Source organism: Ziziphus jujuba, chromosome 10 (assembly GCF_031755915.1).
Source record: "Ziziphus jujuba cultivar Dongzao chromosome 10, ASM3175591v1".
In the NCBI taxonomy this organism is placed as follows: Eukaryota; Viridiplantae; Streptophyta; class Magnoliopsida; order Rosales; family Rhamnaceae; genus Ziziphus; species Ziziphus jujuba.
This window is the reverse complement of record NC_083388.1, coordinates 29,808,646-29,832,043: the sequence shown is the minus strand read 5'-3', so window position 1 is coordinate 29,832,043 and position 23,398 is coordinate 29,808,646. Positions and strand designations below refer to the sequence as shown.

Genomic DNA, 23,398 nt, shown 5'->3' with positions numbered 1-23,398 from the left:
CATAAAGATTTGGAACCATTTCATGATACGTACCTAGGATGACTAGCTCCTAAACTCGTATTATATTAGCCCGGATCTCAATTAAGTTCAAGTTCTAATGGAATGGACCTCAACCCCTAACCAACCTGTGGTTAGAAACCTTGGTATAATCTGGACGCCACAATAGGGGATGGAAAACCTATTGATAAGTCAAGCTAAAACAACCAATTCTCTAATGCTGTTTTAGTTGTTCTCAAAGAACAAAGAGATAATTAATCTCACAAGTATTTTCTTAATCAAATCAAAGTTGTATTCTTATTGAAAAATAAACCTTTCAATAGGCTTTGAAAGAAACAAAATAAACCCTTAAAAACCCTAGGTAAAACCGGCCACACACATAAAGAAACCTAGTTGGCCAAAACTATACTTCCTTTCCTAATCCAAGTTTGATTAATTAATTTCTTTATATTAAATTAGAAATTAATTAATTTACAATGGAAAGAATAAAATAAAAGCCTTCCTAAAGTTATTTTTCCAGAACATAAATAAATAAAAACCCAAAAAGAAAGAAAGTCAACCGCAAATTAAGTAACGAGTTAACTTTGGCATCTAGGCGGAATTATGTCTCCAACCGAGCTAACTTATATCTGCCTGATGTCCGAGCTAACTTATGGCCTATTCGAGCTAACTGATGTCTGACCGAGCTAACTTGTGTTTGGCCGAGCTAACTGATGTCTGTTCAAACTAAGTTGTGTCTGGCCGAGCTAACGGATGTCTGTCCGAGCTAAGTTATGTCTGGCCGAGCTAAGTTACATCCGATGTCCGAAGTCCGAGATCAGATGTCCGAGGCAAGACTCGTCCGAGATCAGATGTACAAGGCAAGGCTTCGATATCCGAAGTCCGAGATCAGATGTCCGAGACATGGGTGTCCGATATAAAATATCCGATGTATCAGCCTCCACCACTTAAATACTTAAAATAGGTCTTTTATCTTCAGGTATGGACAAGCCCTTTTGAGAATGAATTAATTTCTGGATAAAGGCAGCAACGTTATCCTTAAACCTCTTAGCTTGAGCCCTAGTGATTGGTCCAGTCTTCATCTGTATCGGATCAGTACCCTAGCGAGTTGTCGGTGGTGCGAGCTCGGGTGGGTTTGCATCATTCCCCTCCTCTTGAAAAGGATTTGTCCTCAAATCAAAGTCATCACCTGTAGCAAAAGATGATAAATCAACAACATTAAAGGTGGCACTAACACTATACTCACCCGGTAAATCAAGTTTGTAGGCACTGTCGTTTATCCTTTCCAAAACTTGAAAAGGTCCATCGCCCCTCGGCATTAGTTTTGACTTCCTTTGTTCAAGAAACCTTTCTTTCCTTAAATGCAGCCACACCCAATCTCCAAGTTCAAACACCATTGATTTTTAGCCTTGATTAGCTACATTTGCATATTGCTCGGTCCTCCTCTCAATATTTGCTCGTGTCTTCTCATGAATCTGCTTTACAAATTCAGCTTTTTGTTTTCCATCTAGATTAGCACGCTCACTTATAGGTAAAGGTGTTAAATCTAATGGAGTCAAAGGATTAAAACCATAAACAATTTCAAATGGAGTAAATTTACTTGCTGAATGTAATGACCTATTATATGCAAATTCAACATGTAGCAAACATTCTTCCCAAGTTCTTAAATTTCTACTAATTAATGCTCTCAACAATGCAGACAAGGTTCTATTTACTACTTCAGTTTGTCCATTAGTTTGTGGATGACAACTAGTTGAAAATAATAGCATAGTACCTAATTTAGCCCACAAAGTTTTCCAAAAATAGCTTAAGAACTTAGCATCCCTATCCGAAACAATAGTTCTTGGCATTCCATGCAATCTCACAATTTCCTTGAAAAATAAATTAGCAATATTGGATGCATCATCAGTTTTGTTACATGCAATAAAATGTGTCATCTTAGAAAACCTATCTACTACAACAAAAATTGAATCCTTACCTGTCCTTGACCAAGGCAACCCAAGAATAAAATCCATAGAGAAATCTACACAAGAATAGGTGGGAATCGGCAAAGGCTTATACAATCCATGCGGCTTCAATATTGATTTTGTTTTTCGGCACTTTAAACATCTTTCACAAATTCTCTCAACATCTCTCCTCATGTTAGGCCAATAAAAATGTTCTTGCAGCAAAAATAAAGTTTTTAAAACACCAAAATGACCCATTAAACCACCCCCATGTCCTTCCCGAACCAACAATTCCCTAATACTACAATTAGGCACACAAAGTTTGTTTTCCTTAAACAAATATCCCTCAAATATGTAGAATTTATTAAATCCATGTTTCAAAGAGGTTTTAAAAATTTCTCCAAAGTCATTATCATGCTCATAAAGTTCTTTCAATTGTTCAAATCCAAGCAATCTAGCATCTAAGGTAGAAAAGAGTACATACCTTCGGGATAATGCATCGGCAACCACATTTTCTTTACCTTTTTTGTAGCGAATCACTTAGGGAAAGGTTTTAGTAAATTCAATCCACTTGGCATGCCTTCGGTTGAGCTTTCCTTGACCCTTGATATGCTTCAAAGACTCATGATCCGTATGAATCACAAACTCCTTTGGCATGAGATAATGCTGCCACGTCTCCAAAGCCCTCACCAAAGCATACATCTCCATATCATAAGTCGGGTAGTTTAGGGCAGCTCCATTTAATTTTTCACTAAAGTAGGCTATGGGTCTTCCTTCTTGCATTAAGATAGCTCCAATACCTACACCCGAAGCATCACACTCAATTTCAAAAGTCTTAGAAAAATTTGGCAAAACTAACAAAGGTGCATTACACAATTTTTCTTTCAACAAATTAAAAGATTTTTCTTGTACTTTCCCCCATTTGAAGCCGACATTCTTCTTGACAACTTCATTCAATGGTGCTGCTATGGTACTAAAATCCTTGACAAATCTTCTATAAAAGCTTGCCAAGCCATGAAAGCTCCTTACTTAGGTGATAGAAGTAGGAACCGGCCACTCTTGAATTGCTTTCACCTTAGCTTGGTCAACTTTGATTCCTGCAGCACTTACTACAAAACCTAGAAACACAAGCTCTTCTTTGCAAAATTCACATTTTTTAATGTTAGCAAACAATCTTTCCTTTCTAAGAACTTGCAAAACTTGCCTAAGTTGATCCACATGGTCATCCAAGTTTCGGCTATATATTAGAATGTCATCAAAATAAACAACCACAAATTTACCAATAAATGGACGTATTACATGATTCATAAGCCTCATAAAAGTACTAGGTGCATTGGATAATCCAAAAGGCATAACCAACCATTCATATAGCCCATATTTAGTTTTGAATGCGGTTTTCCATTCATCACCTTCTTTCATCCTAATTTGATGATAACCACTCCTAGGATCAATTTTTGTAAACATGCAAGCACCATGCAACTCATCAAGCATATCATCTAATCTAGGAATGGGATGCCTATATTTGATGGTAATGTTATTTATAGCCCTACAATCAACACACATTCTCTAAGAACCATCCTTTTTAGGTACCAATAAAACAGGAACAACACATGAACTTAAAGTCTCACGAATATATCCTTTATCAAGCAAATCACTTACCTGTTTTTGCTGCTCCTTTGTTTCTTCGGGATTGCTCCTATAAGCTGGTCTATTCGGTATGGCAGCTCCTGGAACAAAGTCAATTTGATGTTCTATCCCTCTAATAGGTGATAGTCCACTTGGAATTTCATTTGGGAAGACATCTCCAAATTCCTTCAAAAGAGAAATCATTGAACTTGGCAATTCAAGTTCTTCAAAGTTAGTTTGATCATTAAAATAATTTTCTTTATAAATCATGAACAGCAAAGGTTTCTTGCACTCAATAAGCTTATTAATATCCCCTAAACTCAAATAAAAATTGCTACTTAACCTTTCTTTTCTTTCTTTTTCTCTTTTTCCCTTGGATTGGCGCAAACCTTCGGATTCTCCTTCCTTCTCCAAGCTCTCGGGTTTGCCACTTTCTTTCCCCTCTCTTTTGGCTTTTCCTTGATCTTTCCACTCAATATGAGCCTTAGAAACCTTACCTTGATCAGCAACCTCATTCTTACCTTCTTGAAAGGTTAGTGAAGCCGTTGGTGCCATACTTACTTTTTCCTTAAGCTTTTTAGCTTCTCTCCTTTGTTACATTTGTAATTGGTCTTTGTAAACCTCTTTAGAAGATAATGGTTCCAGCTTGACCTTCTTCCCTTTAAACTTGAAAACAATACTATTTTCTCGACCAAAATGAGTAGCATCTTTATCAAATTGCTATGGTCTACCTAGTAGTATATGTCCAGCAATCATGGGAACAATATCACATAAGACTACATCCTTATATCTACCTATGCTAAATTTTACTTTGGCTTGTTTATTTACCCTCATCTCACCACTATCATTTAACCATTGCAACCTATAGGGTTCTGGATGTTTAATTATTTTCAAGCCTAATTTATCAACTACAAGGTTACTTATCACATTGGTACAACTCCCACTATCTATAATCAAGCTACAAATTTTACCTTGTATTTCGTAGCTAGTGTGGAAGATGTTTTCTCTTTGTATTTGCTCTTCATCTTTGTAGACAGCAAGTACTCTCCTTGAAACCAAGCTCAACTCGGCATTAGATGTATCATAAGGTTGGGCTTCATCTTCATTGCAATCCTCCTCTTGCTCGGTTTCAACTTCACTTTCTTCACTTGCAGATTCCAGCTCACCGTCACCCTTTAATACCATGATTCTGCTATTTGGGCATTGGCTGGCTATGTGTCCTCTTCCTTGGCACTTAAAATAAATTATTTCTCTAGATTTTTGAGGTTTAGGATTAGATTATCTCACCTTTAATGGCTTGGGCAGATTCGGTTTTAAGTTCCCTTCTTGGCCGGTTAGTAGCTTTTTCACCAAGCTTCGACTTCAGCTTGCTTTCATAAGTGGAATTGTTTTTCCAGCCACTTGAACTTGCCCTTCCACTACTAGAAACTCCTCCAAACCGTGTCCTAACACTCCTCCTCTTGAATTGGTTCTCAAGCTTAATTGCTACTTGCAACATCTCCTCCAATTCCAAGTATTGTTGTAATTCAAGTTGGTTGGCAATGTCACGGTTCAAACCACCAAGAAATCTTGCCGTTGTTGCCTCCCTATCCTCCTTCATATTCAGCCTCATCATTAACATCTCCATCTCTTTGTAATAATCCTCCACAGACTTGCTTCCTTGAGACAAAGATTGAAGCCTTTGATGCAGCAATCTATGGTAATGGGATGGCACAAACCGCTTTCTCATGGCTCCTTTCATTTGTCGCCATGTTGTAATCAAGTCATCACCAACTCTCCTTCGGGTACTTTGCTCATTTGTCCATCATTGGAGTGCATAATGGCCAAACTCCATTGCTGCCAACTTCACCTTCTTACCTACCGAATAGTTGTGGTAGTCAAAAACCTTCTCCATCTTTTCTTCCCACTCCAAATAAGCTTCGGGATCACTTTTACCCATAAAAGGTGGGATGCTAACCTTGATATTTCTCAAATCATCATCTGTATCTTCCCTCCTATATCTTCCATGGCCAGCTCTATCTGGGATAGGAAAAGTTTCATCCATACCTTCCTCAAAGTCTCCACCGAATGGCTCCTCATCAAATTCCTCTCTCGGTCTCTCGCGACCTCCTCGTCCTCAGCCTCGTCTTCCATGGAATTCTTGCCTATTTCTTGTATTTGGCATTCCTTGTGAGGCTTCTAGTCTTCCCACTCTTTGATTCACATGCTCAACTTGAGCACTAACCCGCTGTATTGATTCCAAAACAGCTCTCATGTCCACTTGGTCTCCGCTCCCAGTAGCTCGGGCATTGCCATGGAATGCTACGGACTCCTCCTCATTGATCCTCAAGGGTGGCTCCCCTCTCGTCATTCTTGATTCTGTCATGTTAGTATAATAATGCAATAGAAATAAAATAGGACCTTACCAATTTCACTCCCTTATGTGTTTCACTCAAATGAGGATTCGACACTCGTGTTTGCACACTTGTTTTGGCTTTTTACCCTCTTTTAAGCTCACACACTCTTGCCTTTTTCCACTCAATGATTTATCTCAAAGTTCTAATTAAAACACCCACAAAACAGCAATTAGATCACTGGTATATTTTAATTAAACTTATCAAAAAAACAGTAAGCAAAAGGTAGGCAATACCGAAAGAATCCAACAAATCCTACTTTTTTTGGGCTTTTTAGACAAGAAAACACATAAAATAATGGGAAAATGTTGGAATTTTTGAAAACTGCACCAGATGGTAGTAGATTACAAGTTCAAGAATAAAATTCCAGAAAAAGAAATTCAAATACGAACAAGAATCAAAGAGAACAAAAATATAGAAAAGTTGTTGGTTGTTGTTCTTTGTAATTCAAGTTTTATATCAATTCCTTTATCTAATTTTAATCCAAATAATTTAAGCACCCAAAATCCAAGTATCCAGCAGCAAAAATAATTCCCCAGAAACTCAAATATTGAATAAATAAGCAAAAAATCAGCAGCTCCAACAAATTTCCAGCAAACAAATCAAACTCCAACAAACCAAAATATTTTTCTCTTTTTTTTTTAATTTTTTTTTTATTCGGCTTTACCTCTTTTTAATTTTTATTTTTTCACTCACAGAAAATAAACAACTGCAGTAGCAAGAATAATAACCAAAATTACAATTCCAACTCCAAAACAAACACCAAACCCGTGATCTCCAAATAAACACAAATGTACAGTTTTTTTTTTTTTTTTTTTTTAATATGTTGCTGCCAACCCTTCTTCTTCTTTTTTTTTTTTTTAATATATGAATGCAAATATGTAAGACTAAAACAGCAAAAGAGAATCAACAAAATCCAAAATTAACAAGAACAATGATGAAAAACAACCAACAAACTAGGAAACAAAAAAAAAAAATAAAATGATAAAACTAGGAAATCCTATTTCAACTAGGAATGAATTTTTTTTTTTTTTTTAAGATGCAGAATGTGTATGGGATGGATGCAACCTTAACCTAATGCTAAAATTGCAGAATAACCCAAAAACAAATAAGGCAAATAAAGATAGATTAAACTTGAACAAAATTTAGCTCCGATACCAAATGATACGAACCTAGGCCGACCTACTCCTAAACCTGTATTATATTAGCCCGGATCTTTAATTAAGTTCAAGTTCTAATGGAATGGACCTCAACCCCTAACCAACATGTGGTTAGAAACCTTGGTATAATGTAGACGCCACAATAGGGGATGGAAAAACTATTGATAGGTCAAGCTAAAACAACCAATTCTCTAATGGTGTTTTAGGTGTTCTCAAAGAACAAAGTGATAATTAATCTCACAAGTATTTTCTTAATCAAATTAAAGTTGTATTCTTATTGAAAAATAAGCCTTTAAATAGGCATTGAAAGAAACAAAATAAACCCTAAAAACCCTAGATAAAATGGGCCACACACATAAAGAAACCTAGCTGGCCGCAACTATACTTCCTTTCCTAATCTAAGTATGATTAATTAATTCCTTTATATTAAATTAGGAATTAATTAATTTACAATAAAATAAAAACCTTCCTTAAGTTATTTGTCCAGGAAATAAATAAATAAAAACCCAAAAAGAAGGAAAGTCAATCGCAAATTAAGTAACGAGTTGACTTTGACTTCTAGGCGGAATTATGTCTTCAACCGAGCTAACTTATGTCTGCCTGATGTCCGAGCTAACTTATGGACTATCCGAGCTAACTGATGTCTGTCCGACCTAACTTGTGTTTGGCTGAGCTAACTGATGTCTGTCCGAACTAAGTTATGTCTGGCCGAGCTAGCGGATGTCTGTCCGAGCTAAGTTATGTCTGGCCGAGCTAAGTTACATCCAATGTCCGAAGTCCGAGATCATATGTGCAAGGCAAGACTCGTCTGAGATCAGATGTCCAAGGCAAGGCTCTGATATCCGAAGTCCGAGATCAGATGTCCGAGACATGGGTGTCCGATATAAAATATCCGATGTATGGGTGTCCGATGTATCAGCCTCCACCACTTGAATACTTAAAATAGGTCTTTTATCTTCAGGTATGGACAAGCCCTTTTGAGAATGAATTACATTATGGATAAAGGCAGCAAGGTTGTCCTTAAACCTTTTAGCTTGAGCCCTAGTGATCGATCCAGTCTTCATCTGTATCGGATCAGTACCCCAGCGAGTTGTCGATGGTGCGAGCTCGGGTGGGTTTGCATCACCTCCTTTGGAGTTAATGGCTCCAGCTTGACCTTCTTCCCATTAAATTTAAATACAATGGAATTCTCTCTCCCATAGTGTATGGCATTCTTATCAAATCCCCATGGCCTCCCCAATAAAATACGACTACCATGCATAGGTACAACATCGCACAATACAACATTCACATATTTATCTATAATAAATTTTACCTTGGCTTGTTTATTCACTTTTATTTCACCACTATCATTAAGCCATTGTAATCTATAAGGTTTAGGATGTTTAATAGTTGTTAAGCCTAATTTATCAACTACAATGTTACTAATTACATTTGTAAAACTTCCACTATCAATAATCATACTACAAATCTTACCTTGAATTTCACATGGGGTGTGGAAGATGTTCTCTCTTTGAATTTTATCCTCATCTTTGTATGCAGCAAGTACTCTCCTAGAAAGCAATTTTAATTCGGCATTGGATGTTTGCAAGGTTTCGGGTTCATCCTCCAAGTCCTCCTCCTCTTGCTTCGCTTCATTCTCACTTTCTTCACTTTCCAATTCTAGCTCGTCATTGCCCTTTAGCACTATGATTCTTCTATTTGGGCATTGGCTGGCTATGTGTCCTCTTCTTTGGCACTTAAAACAAATTATTTCTCTGGATTTTTAAGGTTTAGGATCAGATTTTATCTCACCTCTAAATGCTTGGACAGATTCGGTTCTAGTCTCCTTCCTTGGCCAGTTTGAACTTTCTTCTTTGACTTTTGGCTTTGGCTTGCTTTCATAGATGGGATTGTTCCTCTAGCCACTTGAATTGGACCTTCCACTGTTAGAAACACCTCCAAACCATGAGCTTACACCCCTCCTCTGAAATTGATACTCTAATTTAATAGCCACGTGGAACATCTCCTCCAATTCCACATATTGTTGCAATTCTAGTTAATTGGCTATTTCACGATTCAAACCACCAAGAAACCTTGCCATGGTTGCTCCCCTATCTTCATTCAAGTTCAATCTCATCATAAGCATCTCCATCTCTTTGTAATAATCCTCCACGGACCTACTTCCTTGAGACAAAGATTGAAGCCTTTGATGCAGCAACCTATGGTAATGTAATGGCATAAACCGCTTTCTTATGGCTCCTTTCATTTGTCGCCATGTTGTGATCAAGTCATCACCAACTCTCCTTCGAGTATTTTTCTCATTTGTCCACCATTGGAGTGCATAATGACCAGACTCCATTGCTGCCATCTTCACCTTCTTGCCCTCCGAATAATTATGGCAGTCGAATATCATCTCCATCTTTTCTTCCCACTCCAAATATGCCTCGGGATCACTTTTTCCCATGAATGGTGGGATGTTGATCTTGATATTGCTAAGATTGTCATCTGTTTCTTCCCTCCTATACCTTCCACGGCCAGCTCTCTCTTGGACAGCAAAGGTTTCATCCATGTCTTCCTCAAAGTCTCTACTGAAATTCTCCTCCTCAAATTCGTCTCTCGGTCTCTCACAGCCTCCTCGTCCTCGACCTCGACCTTCATGGAATTTTTGCCTAGTTCTTGTGTTCAGCATTCCTTAGGAAACTTCTAGCCTTCCCATCCTTTGATTCATGTGCTCAACTTGAGCACTCACCCACTGTAATTGTTCCAAAACAACTTTAAATTCCGTTTGCTCACCACTCCCGGTAGCTCGTGGATCACCATGAAATCCTACGGACTCTTCTTCACTAATTCTTAGTGGTGTATCTCCTCTTCTTATTCTAGAATCTTCCATGTTAGTAAGATACTACAAAAATAAAATAAATCCTCACAATATTCACTCCCTCATGTGTTTCACTCTAACAAGGTCTCGACACTCGTGTTTGCACACTAGTTTCGGCTTTTACTCTCTTTTAAGCTCACACACTCTTGCCTTTTTCCACTCAATGAATTATCTCAAAGTTATAATTAAAACACCCATAAAACAGCAATTAGATCACTAGTATATTTTAATTAAACTTATCAACAAAACACTAAGCAAAAATAAACAAATACGGAACGGAATGAAAAAACCTATTTTCGATTTTTCTAGACAAAATAAAGCAAATTAACGAGAAAACTTTGGAATTTTGAAGAGGTGGACCATATGGTAATATATTATGAGTTCAAGAATAGAATTCTAGAAAAAAAAAATTCAAATACGAACAAGAATCAAAGAGAACAAAAATATAGAAAAGTTGTCGGTTGTTGTTCTTTGTAATTCAAGTTTTTGTATCAAATCCTTTAACTAATTTTAATCCAAATAATTTCGCACTCAAACTCAAATATCCAGCAGCAAAAATAACTCTCCAGAAACTCCAAATATGGAATAAATAATCAACAAAGCAGTAGTTACAAGAAATTTCCAGCAACAAACTTAAACCCCAATTTTCAACAAACCGATGTATATATATTTTTTATATTCAGCCTTCTTCTTTTTTTTTTCTTTTTTTTTTTCACTCACTGAATATCAAACACAACTGCAGTAGCAAGAATAAACAACAAATTTGCAATTCCAAATACAAAAATTCACCAAACCCGTGACCTCCAAATAAACACAAATGTGCAATTTTTTTTTTCTTTTAAATGTTGCCGCAAACTCAAATTTTTTATTTTTTTTGAATAGATGAATGGAAATATTCAAGACTAAAACAGCAAAGAATAATAAAAAAAAAACCAAAATTAACAAGAACAATGATGAAAAACAACCAACAAAGAGGGAAACAAAAGAAAAATACGGTAAAACTAGGAAATCCTAATTCAACTAGGAACGTATTTTTTTATTTTTTTTAAGGTGCAGAACGTGTATGATGATAGAAGCAACCTTAACCTAATGCTAAAATTGCAGAATAACACAAAAACAAATAAAGCAAATAAAGATAGATCAAACCTGAACAAAATTAAGCTCTGATACCAAATGATACGAACCTAGGACGACCTCCTCCTAAACCCGTATTATATTAGCCCGGATCTCAATTAAGTTCAAGTTCTAATGGAATGGACCTCAACCCCTAACCAGCCTGTGTTTAGAAACCTTGGTATAATGTGGACGCCACAATAGGGGATGGAAAACCTATTGATAAGTCAAGCTAAAACAACCAATTCTCTAATGGTGTTTTAGGTGTTCTCAAAGAACAAAGTGATAATTAATCTCACAAGTATTTTCTTAATCAAATCAAAGTTGTATTATTATTGAAAAATAAGCCTTTAAATAGGCTTTGAAAGAAACAAAATAAACCCTAAAAACCCTAGGTAAAATCGGCCACACACATAAAGAAACCTAGTTGGCCAAAACTATACTTCCTTTCCTAAGCTAAGTTTGATTAATTAATTCCTTTATATTAAATTAGGAATTAATTAATTTACAATGGAAAGAATAAAATAAAAACCTTCCTAAAGTTATTTTTCCAGAACATAAATAAATAAAAGCCATAAAGTAATGGTAGTTTCCTAAAACAAAGAGTAAAAACAAATTAGGAAACTAAAAATGCTAGCCTTTTGATCAAGTTGACTTTGATCAATCTTTGAGCTCTTTGAGCTCCAAATCAGCTTCTAGATGCTTTTTAGGATGCCAAATAAGCTGAATATGAAGTCCCACACGTTACCCATGCTTGCAAAAATAAGAAAATGCTAATACAGTAAAATACAGTAAAGCCAGCAAGCAATACAGCAAATTCAGCCAAATTGTTGATGCTGTCCGTACAAGCCCTTTTTGATTGCATTTGAGGCTGCTTTAACATGATTCCATGACCTCTTAGGCATATGTATTGAGTCCATAAAGAGTTGGAACCATTTCATGCTGCCCGTTGTCCATATTTGCACCAAAACTGCTACCCGGGTCCGTATCGGCTTCCACCACTTGGATGCTTAGAATAGGTTTTGTATCTTCAAGTATGGACAAGCTCTGTTGAGATTGATTACCTCCTGTATAAATGCTCCTAGGTTGTCCTTAAATCTCTTAATTTGAGCTCTTGTGATTGGCCTAGTCTTCATCTGTGTCGGGTTAGCACCCCAGCGGGTTATCGGTTGAGCGGGCTCGAGCGGAATCACATCAATTCATGCTGCCCGTTGTCCATATTTGCACCCAAATTGCTACCCGGGTCCGTATCGGCTTCTACCACTTGGATGCTTAGAAGAGGCTTTGTATCTTCTAGTATGGACAAGATCTCTTGAGAATTGAGTACCCCCGGTATAAATGCTCCCAGGTTGTCCATAAATCTCTTAATTTGAGCTCTTGTGATTGGTCCGGTCTTTATCCGTGCCGGATCAGCATCCCAGCGGGTTATCGACTGAGCGGGCTCGGGCGGAATCACATCACGGTATTTTGTAAATACATAATTAGCTTGAATATATTAACTATTTCTTTATTTTCTGATCGCCTGGAAAGGACAAAAGAAACATCTTGTTCTTTCTTCAACAATTTTTGATCTCTAGTGGACCTCTCAGTAGGATTCGAACCCAGATGATGTTCTAACCATCTATCAGAGAAACAAGAACGAATGGATCTTGTAGGATTCCCAATAAATTCTTTGATTTCTTCCAGAAGTAGATGATTATTCATCTGCTTCTCACATTCAGTGAATATCTAAGACGTTAAGGAATATCCAAAAAGGCATGTAGGGAATCAGTCTAATTCTATCTCTGTTCGTTCCGTTTGAAGAAATGAAGGATCCCAAAAAGGAAAAGACTCATAGAATGGCAGAGGCAAATAGAGCTTTTGCACATTTTCGTTAATCCATGAACAGGATCTATATAGACGTATAGACCCATGGATCCATACATCTCGATCGGAAAAGAATCAATAGAAAAATAAAGAATTAAAATTGATCGATATATTTCTTGAAAGAAATGAAAAGGAAACGAGAGACGAAACATAAATCATGGATCAACTAAGCCATCTCGGGGACTTGTTTAAGAATAAGAAAGAGGAATCTCATGTAAATACCATGGAACAAGGTTTGATCCTATTCATGTGGATTCTGTAAAAATTCCATTCCAAAAAGTTTGAAACAATTGCGATTTTTTGGAGATTGGCTGCAGTTATTAATTCATGATCTGGCATGTCCAGAATGAAAACTTCATTCTTGATTCTACAACAATTCTTATGAAAGCCTTTCATTTGCTTCTCTTTGATGGAAGTTTTATTTTCCCATAATGTATCATAATTTTTGGCCTAATTCTACTTCTGATGATCAATTCAACCTCTGATCAAAAAGATATACCTTGGTTATATTTCATCTCTTCAACAAGTTTAGTAATGAGCATAACGGCCCTATTGTTCCAATGGAGAGAAGAACCTATGATTAGCTTTTCGAAAAATTTCCAAAGAAACTATTTCAATGAAATCTTTCAATTTCTTATTTTACTATGTTCAACTTTATGCATTCCTCTATCCGTAAAGTACATTGAATGTACAAAAATGGATATAACAGAGTTTCTATTATTCATATTAACAGCTACTCTAGGAGGAATGATTTTATACGGTGCTAACGATTTAATAACTATCTTTGTAGCTCCAGAATGTTTTAGTTTATGCTCCTAGCTATTATCTGGATATAACAAGAGGCTACTATGAAATGTTTACTCATCAGTGGGGCAAGCTCTTCTATTATGGTTCATGGTTTCTCTTGGCCATATGGTTCATCAGGAGGAAAGATCGAGCTTCAAGAAATATTGAATGGTATTATCAATACACAAATAACTCCCAGGAATTTCAATTTCACTTATACTCATCACTGTAGGAATTGGGTTCAAGTTTTCCCCAGCCCTTTCTCATCAATGGACTCCTGACATATACAAAGGAGTGCGGTTCGTTCGGTAAATTCCCACCTATCTATCTAGCTCTGAGATATTTGGATTTTTCAAAACTCCATGGACATTGATACGAACCTAGGACGACCTGCTCCTAAACCCGTATTATATTAGCGCGGATCTTAATTAAGTTCAAGTTCTAATAGAATGGACCTCAACCCCTAACCAACCTGTGGTTAGAAACCTTGGTATAATGTAGACGCCACAATAGGGGATGGAAAACCTATTGATAAGTCAAGCTAAAACAACCAATTCTCTAATGGTGTTCTAGGTGTTCTCAAAGAACAAAGAGATAATTAATCTCACAAGTATTTTCTCAATCAAATCGAAGTTTTTTATTCATATTGAAAAATAAGCCTTTAAATAGGCTACAAAGCCATGAAATAAAACCCTAGAACATAAAGAAAACCGGCCACCACACATAAAGAAACCTAATTGACCGAAACTATACTTCCTTTCCTAATCTAAGTTTGATTAATTAATTCCTTTATATTAAATTAGGAATTAATTAATTTACAATGGAAAGAATAAAATAAAAACCTTCCTAAAGTTATTTGTCCAGAAAATAAATAAATAAAAGCCAAAAAGTAATGGTAGTTACCTAAAACAAAAAGTAAAAACAAATTAGGAAACTAAAAATGCTAGCCTTTTGATCAAGTTGACTTTGATCAATCTTTGACCTTTTTGAGCTTCAAATCAGCTTCTAGATGCTTTTTAGGATGCCAAATAAGCTGAATATGAAGTCCCACACGTTGCCCATGCTTGGAAAAATAAGAAAAGGCTAATACAGTAAAATGCAGTAAAGCCAGCAAGCAATACAGCAAATTCGGCCAAATTGTTGATGTTGTCCATACAAGCCCTTTTTGATTGCATTTGAGGCTGCTTTAACTTGATTCCATGACCTCTTAGGCATATGTATTGAACCCATAAAGCATTGGAACCATTTCATGCTTCCCGGGCTCCAAAAATGTACCAAAATCGTCACCCGGGTCCGTATCGGCTTCCACCACTTGGATACTTAGAATAAACTTTGGATCTTCAAGTATGGACAAGCTCTATTAAGATTGATTACCCCCTGTATAAATACTCCCAGTTTGTCCTTAAATCTCTTAATTTGAGCTCTTGTAATTGGCCTAGTCTTCATCCGTGTCAAGTCAGCACCACAGCGGGTTATCGGTGGCGCGAGCTCGGGCGGAATCACATCATTCCCCTCCTCTTGAAAAGGATTTGTCCTCAAATCAAGATCATCACCTGCAGCAAAAGGAGTTAAATCAGCAACATTAAATGCAGCACTCATGTTATACTCACCCGGTAAATCAAGCTTGTAGGCATTCTTGTTATTCGTCTCCAAAACTTGAAAAAGTCCATCCATAGGCGGCATGAGCTTTGACTTTCTTTGTTTAGGAAACCTTTCCTTTCGTAAGTGCAACCAAACCAATTTTCTTGGGTCAAACACTATTACAACAAAATGTAGAAATACATGTTCATTATGGTAAAAATTACACTTTTTAAAGTTAGCAAACAATATTTCCCAAATTTTCAAATTACCACTAAGTAAAGCTTTCAACAATGCAGATAAAGTTCTATGCAATAAAGACATCTTTAAAAAATTATCTTTAAAATTCATGGTCAGCAATGATTTCTTATTCATAATTACTTTATTAACATCACCAAAGCTAAGATAAAAATTATATTTTTCCTTTCTTGTCTTCCTTTTCCTTTCTCACTCATGGCCATCTCACCTTCCTCACTCTCGGCTTTTGCACCAAATTTCTCACTCTTGGTTTTATTAAAATTTTTCCACACAACCTGAGTATTAGAAGACTTACCTTGGACAGCAAGCTCACCTTTTCCCTCTTGATTGGATGGTAGTCCACTTGGAATTTCATTTGGGAAGACATCTCCAATTTCCTTCAAAAGAGAAATCATTGAACTTGGCAATTCAAGTTCTTCAAAGTTAGTTTGATCATTAAAATAATTTTCTTTATAAATCATGACCAGCAAAGGTTTCTTACACTCAATAACCTTATTAATATCCCCTAAACTCAAATAAAAATTCTGGTTTTTCCTTTCTTTTCTTTCTTTTCTTTTTCTTTCCTCGGTTTGGCTCTCATTGGCGGAAATTTCCAGATTTTTTGTGCTCTCGGGTTTGCTCTCTTTTCTCACCCCTCTCTCAGCTTTTTCTTTGTTTTTCAACTCAATTTGGGTTTTAGAAAGCTTACCTTGATCAGCAACCTCAATCTCACCTTCTTGAAAGGATGGTGAAGTCGTTGGTGCCATACTTGTTTTTTCCTTGAGCTTTTCGGCTTCTCTCCTTTGTTGCATTTTTAATTGGTCTTTGTAAACCTCCTTAGGAGATAATGGCTCCAGCTTGATTTTTTTCCCTTTAAACCTGAAAACAATACTATTTTCTCAACCAAAATAAGTAGCATCTTTATCAAACTGCCATGGCCTACCTAATAGTATATGTCCAGCAATCATGGGTACAATATCACATAAAACTACATCCTCATATCTACCTATATTAAATTTTACTTTGGCTTGTTTGTTTACTTTCATCTCACCACTATCATTAAGCCATTGTAATCTATAAGGTTCTGGATGTTTAATTGTTTTCAAGCCTAATTTATCAACTACAAGATTACTTATCACATTAGTACAACTCCCACTATCTATAATCAAGCTACAAATTTTACCTTGTATTTCGCAGCGAGTGTGGAAGATGTTTTCTCTTCGTATCTGCTCTTCATCTTTGTAGAAAGCAAGTACTCTCCTTGAAACCAAGCTCAACTCGACATTAGATGTATCTACAGGTTCGGCTTCATCTTCATTGCAATCCTCCTCTTGCTCGGTTTCAGCCCCACTTTCTTCACTCGCAGATTCCAGCTCACCATCACCCTTTAATACAATGATTCATCTATTTGGGCATTGGCTGGCTATGTGTCCTCTTCCTTGGCACTTAGAACAAATTATTTCTCTGGATTTTTAAGGTTTAGGATCAGATTTATCTCAACTCTAAGTGCTTGGACAGATTCGGTCTTGACCTCCTTTCTTGGCCGGTTGGTAGTTTCTTCTCCTAATTTCGGCTTCAACTTGTTTTCATAAGTGGAATTGCTTTTCCAGCCACTTGAACTTGTCCTTCCACTGCTAGAAACTCCTCCAAACCGTGTACTAACACCCCTCCTCTTGAATTGGTTCTCAAGCTTAATGGCTACATGCAACATCTCCTCCAATTCTAAGTATTGTTCTAATTCAAGTTGGTTGGCAATGTCTCAGTTTAACCCTCCAAGAAATCTTTCCATGGTTGCCTCCCTATCCTCATTCATATTCAGCCTCATCATTAACATCTCCATCTCTTTGTAATAATCCTCCACGGACCTACTTCCTTGAGACAAAGATTGAAGCCTTTGATGCAGCAACCTATGGTAATGGGATGGCACAAACCGCTTCCTCATGGCTCCTTTCATTTGTCGCCATGTTGTAATTAAGTCATCACCAACTCTCCTTTGGGTGCTTTGCTCATTTGTCCACCATTGGAGTGCATAATGGCCAAATGCCATTGCTGCCAACTTCACCTTCTTACCTTCCGAATAGTTGTGGCAGTCAAAGATCATCTCCATTTTTTCTTCCCACTCCAAATAAGCGTCGGGATCACTTTTACCCATAAAAGGTGGGATGCTAACCTTGATATTTCCCAAATCATCATCTGTATCTTCCCTCCTATATCTCCCATGGCCAGCTCTATCTTGGACAGCAAAGGTTTCGTCCATACCTTCCTCAAAGTCGCCATCGAATGGCTCCTCATCAAATTCCTCTCTCGGCCTCTCGCGACCTCCTCGTCCTCGGCCTCGTTCTCCATGGAATTCTTGCCTATTTCTTGTATTCGGCCTTCTTTGTGAGGCTTCTAGTCTTCCCACTCTTTGATTCACATGCTCAACTTGAGCACTAACCTGCTGTATTGACTCCAAAACAGCTCTCATGTCCACTTGGTCTCCACTCCCGGTAGCTCGAGCATCGCCATGGAATGCTACGGACTCCTCCTCATTGATCCTCAAGGGTGGCTCCCCTCTCCTCATTCTTGATTCTGTCATGTTAGTATAATAATGCAATAGAAATAAAATAGGACCTTACAATTTCACTCCTTTACGTGTTTCACTCTAATGAGAACTCGACACTCGTGTTTGCACACTTGTTTCGGCTTTTTACCCTCTTTTAAGCTCAACACTCTTGCCTTTTTCCACTCAATGAATTATCTCAAAGTTCTAATTAAAACACTCATGAAACAGCAATTAGATCACTAGTATGTTTTATTTAAACTTATCAACAAAACAAAAGCAAAAAGTAGGCAATACCGAAAGAATCCAACAAATCTTAATTTTTCGGCTTTCTAGACAAGAAAACACAAAATAATGGGCAAACGTTGGAATTTTTGAAAACTGCACCAGATGGTAGTAGATTATGAGTTCAAGAATAAAATTCCAGAAAAAGAAATTCAAATACGAACAAGAATCAAAGAGAACAAAAATATAGAAAAGTTGTTGGTTGTTGTTCTTTGTAATTCAAGTTTTGTATCAAATCCTTTAACTAATTTTAATCCAAATAATTTAAGCACCCAAAATCCAAATATCCAGCAGCAAAGTTAATTCCCCAGAAACTCAAATATTGAATAAATAATCAAAAAAACCAGCAGCTCCAACAAATTTCCAGCAAACAAATCAAACTCCAACAAACCGAAATATTTTTCTTTTTTTTTTTTATTTGTCTTTACCACTTCTTTTTTTTTTTTTTTTCTCACAGAACATAAACAACTGCAGTAGCAAGAATAATTACCAAAATTGCAATTCCAACTCCAAAACAAACACCAAACCCGTGACCTCCAAATAATCCCAAATGTGCAGTTTTTTTTTTTAAATGTTGCCGCAAATTCTTTTTTTTTATTTTATTTTTTTGAATATATGAATGCAAATATTTAAGGCTAAAACAGCAAAGAAAAATCAAAAAAATCCAAAATTAACAAGAACAATGATGAATAACAACCAACAAACTAAGAAACAAAAATATGATAAAACTAGAAAATCCTAATTCAACTAGGAATGATTTTTTTTTTAAGATGCAGAACGTGTAGGGGATGGATGCAACCTTAACCTAATGCTAAAATTGCAGAATAACACAAAAACAAATAAAGCAAATAAAGATAGATCAAACCTGAACAAAATTTAGCTCTGATACCAAATGATGCGAACCTAGGACGACCTGCTCCTAAACCCGTATTATATTAGCCTGGATCTTAATTAAGTTCAAGTTCTAATGGAATGGACCTCAACCCCTAACCAACCTGTGGTTAGAAACCTTGGTATAATGTAGACGCCACAATAGGTGATGGAAAACCTATTGATAAGTCAAGCTAAAACAACCAATTCTCTAATGGTGTTCTAGGTGTTCTCAAAGAACAAAGAGATAATTAATCTCACAAGTATTTTTTCAATCAAATCAAAGTTTTTTATTCATATTGAAAAATAAGCCTTTAAATAGGCTACAAAGCCATGAAATAAAACCCTAGAACATAAAGAAAACCGGCCACAACACATAATGAAACCTAATTGACCGAAACTATACTTCCTTTCCTAATCTAAGTTTGATTAATTAATTCCTTTATATTAAATTAGGAATTAATTAATTTACAATGGAAAGAATAAAATAAAAACCTTCATAAAGTTATTTGTCCAGAAAATAAATAAATAAAAGCCAAAAAGTAATGGTAGTTACCTGAAACAAAAAGTAAAAACAAATTAGGAAACTAAAAATGCTAGCCTTTTTTATCAAGTTGACTTTGATCAATCTTTGAGCTCTTTGAGCTTCAAATCAGCTTTTAGATGCTTTTTAGGATGCCAAATAAGCTGAATATGAAGTCCCACACGTTGCCCATGCTTGGAAAAATAAGAAAAGGCTAATACAGTAAAATGCAGTAAAGCCAGCAAGCAATACAGCAAATTCGGCCAAATTGTTGATGCTGTCCGTACAAGCCCTTTTTGATTGCATTTGAGGCTGCTTTAACTTGATTCCATGACCTCTTAGGCATATGTATTGAACCCATAAAGCATTGGAACCATTTCATGCTTCCCAGACTCCAAAAATGTACCAAAATCGTCACCCGGGTCCGTATCGGCTTCCACCACTTGGATGCTTAGAATAAACTTTGTATCTTCAAGTATGGACAAGCTCTGTTGAGATTGATTACCCCCTGTATAGATACTCCCAGGTTGTCCTTAAATCTCTTAATTTGAGCTCTTGTAATTGGCCTAGTCTTCATCCGTGTCAAGTCAGCACCACAGCGGGTTATCGGTGGCGCGAGCTCGGGCGGAATCACATCAGACATGCAGAACATAAATGCTGTCCCCACTCGAAGCAAGACATAACTTGTTCAAATAACAATTAAGGTGAAGCAGGGTCAGGAACAACGAATCTCTTTGTGATAAAGAGATTCATTTTGCAAGTTCATTATTACGGGTAGTTCCTACAAAGGATCGAACTAATGATATATACAATATTTGCATTCTCGATGTAGATGCTACATAGTTGGTTGTCTTCCTTAAAAGACTACGGGCCTAATAAGAGCATCTGTTGACAAAAGGATCACCTTAAGATGATCATCTCATGGCTTTGAGAACGAATCAAATCAGATGGTTTTATTTCTCAATCTTTCTTACTTGCTCCTACAGAACCAAGGTTGAAAAGATTGAGGAAAATCAATCATTCACAACAATTGATGAAGTATTCCACAAAAAGATAAGTATTAGTAATTCTTTTTAGAAATCAAATGGGTTCGATCTTATACATACGCGAGGAAGGTAATTAAAAAAGAAAGGATATGAGTTCTTATTTCTTTCACCATTTAGGAGCCATGTGAGATGAAAGTCTCATGCATGGTTTTGAATGAGAGAAAGAAGTGAGGAATCTTCTTTTCAACTCTGACTTGTTAGAGAATCATGGCAAATTGTTAGCCATAAACAAGCCAAACCCGAGACCAAGCCTAATGCTTTGGCCAAGAAGCAACTTCCTTAGTTTGTTGTATTTCGTTTAGGTAGTTGATTAAATCATTTTATGTTGTACTCTAGGCTTGTTAAGTTGGTGCACAAAGACACGAAAATGTGTTATTTAATATGTATCAGCCAAATTAAAGTGTTAGAAAGTTTAGGGAAATGAAGCAGCTTAGTGACTAAGATGGTGACATGGAAGCTACTTGGTGACATGGATCCAAACCATTCGGCCTCTCTCTCATCCAATGCATGGAAGGACATGTGTCATCATGCATGAGGACTACTTCAACATGAAGCATCTAATGAGGCTGCAACATTTGTCAACAAACCATGAAGCATGTGGCAAAGTTACTTTACACATGTGTTTTGCTTCTCCATGACGGACTTATTTTGTATTGGTGTTTAGAACCAGCAACGGTGTGCTTTCACACCTATTTTGCATGTGATCCTCCCACTACAAGTAAGCATTTAGAATATTAACTCATATGAATCGATAAATACATGTACAAGTACAGAAATTATAGAAAGCTTGTGTTCATTATTCATTTTCTTTAACTAAAAGCCTTGTTCAGAAAAGTAGCGAGTCAAGAAAAGTAACGGGAGGCTCTCTATTCTCATGCACGTCCAAATTCACATCACTAAAAGCCTTGTTCAGTTTCTTGAATGCAATCTAAATGAATGTATTGTATTGAATTTTGGAGAAAAACCTTAGTTTCCACTTTGAAACCAAGAAAAACATAAACCGACCAAAACTGGAAATTTTCCAGCAACTTAACCAAAGCAAGCCGAGAACATCTAAACTCCAAATCAATTTCCAAACCTTTCAAAACCTTGTTCTCTTTAGATTAACCTTGCCCTAATCCTTTCATGACTCCTTCATTCTATTTGTTGCTTTTCTTTTTGTTACTTCGAAAGTAGCTGCTTCAGCTTCGGCCACTCGAATTTTTGATATTCCTTTTTATTTCTCATCAAACGAATGGCATCTTCTTCTAGAAATCCTAGCTATTCTTAGCATGATATTAGGGAATGTCATTGCTATTACTGAAACAAGCATGAAACATATGCTTACATATTCTTCCATTGGTCAAATTGGATATGTAATTATTGGAATAGTTGTTGGAGACTCAAATGGTGGATATGCAAGCATGATAACTTATATGTTGCTCTATATCTCCATGAATCTAGGAACTTTTGCTTGCATTGTATCATTTGGTCTATGTACCAGAACTGATAACATTCAAGATTATGTAGGATTATACACGAAAGATCTTTTTTTGGCTCTCTCTTTAGCCCTATGTCTTGTATCCTAAGGAGGTCTTCCTCTACTAGCAGGTTTTTTCGGAAAACTTCATTTATTCTAGTGTGGATGGCAGGCAGGCGTATCTTTCTTGGTTTCAATAGGACTCCTTATGAGCATTGTTTATATCTACTATTATCTAAAAATAATCGAGTTATTAATGACTGGACAAAACCAAGAAATAACCCCTCATGTGCAAAATTATAGAGGATCTCCTTTAAGATCAAACAATTCCATCGCATTAAATATGATTGTATGTATGATGGCATCTACTATACCAGGAATATCAATGAACTCGATTATTGAAATTGCTCAGGATACCATTTTTTATCGTCTTGAATCTATTTCTTAGTTCAAGATCCCTCTTACTAACTGGAATCAAAGAATTATGATGCAAACCCGCTCGAGCTCGCACCACCGACAATTCGCTGGGGTATTGATCCGATACACTAGGGCTCAAGCTAAGAGATTTAAGGACAACCTTGCTGCCTTTATCTAGAAAGTAATCCATTCTCAAAAGGGCTTGTCCATATCTGAAGATAAAAGACCTGTTTTAAGTATTCAAGTGGTAGAGGCTGATACATCAGACATCCATACATCGGATATTTTATATCGGATACCCATGTCTCGGACATCTGATCTCGGACGAGTCTTGCCTTGGACATCTGATCTCGGACTTCGGATGTAACTTAGCTCGGCCACACACAACTTAGCTCGGCCAGACACAACTTAGCTCGGACAGACATCCGTTAGCTAGGCCAGACACAACTTAGTTCGGACAGACATCAGTTAGCTCGACCAAACATAAGTTAGCTCGGACAGACATCAGTTAGCTCATATAGGCCATAAGTTAGCTTGGACATCAGGCAGACATAAGTTAGCTTGGTTGAAGACATAATTCAGCCTAGATGTCAAAGTCAACTCGTTATCTAATTTGCGATTGACGTTATTTCTTTTTGGGTTTTTATTTATTTATTTTCTGGACAAATAACTTTAGGAAGGTTTTTATTTTATT

General features: G+C 36.6%; 1 pseudogene; it reads left to right on the top strand.

The window, feature by feature from the left end:
- Positions 1-13,288: 13,288 nt before the first annotated feature.
- On the top strand, positions 13,289-22,735 carry LOC125421072 (NAD(P)H-quinone oxidoreductase subunit 2 A, chloroplastic-like; annotated as a pseudogene).
- Positions 22,736-23,398: the final 663 nt, after the last annotated feature.